Raw genomic sequence first — 373 nt, forward strand, 5'->3', positions numbered from 1 at the left:
CGACACGGCCCCTGCAACAACCAGGATGCCGTCTTGCAAGTCAAACGCTCCCCCCGACAGGTCCCGCGATCACCATCTGCGTCCTCGCACGGGACTCTTTACCTCGCTATCCAGTGCCATTCACGGTTTTTTATTTCCCCTCCCCTCGGAAGGAGGGGGGGGGAAGGAAAAAAAAAAGCAAAAAAAAAGACATTCCGACACTTGGGGGCTCCCTACTCATTCTCAAAAAGCCCTTAATGCTGAATTGAAGGTGCTCTTAATTCTAATTTATTTCTGTTTGCGAAGGGTCGGGAGTACAGGACGGATCGCAGCGCGGCGGCGGGAAGTCGGGCTGACACGAAACCTGCCCAGACACAGGGGGGGGACGCGGCAG

This window comes from Chaetura pelagica, unplaced genomic scaffold (assembly GCF_000747805.2).
Source record: "Chaetura pelagica isolate M959 unplaced genomic scaffold, ChaPel_1.0 scaffold630, whole genome shotgun sequence".
NCBI classification, from domain to species: Eukaryota; Metazoa; Chordata; class Aves; order Apodiformes; family Apodidae; genus Chaetura; species Chaetura pelagica.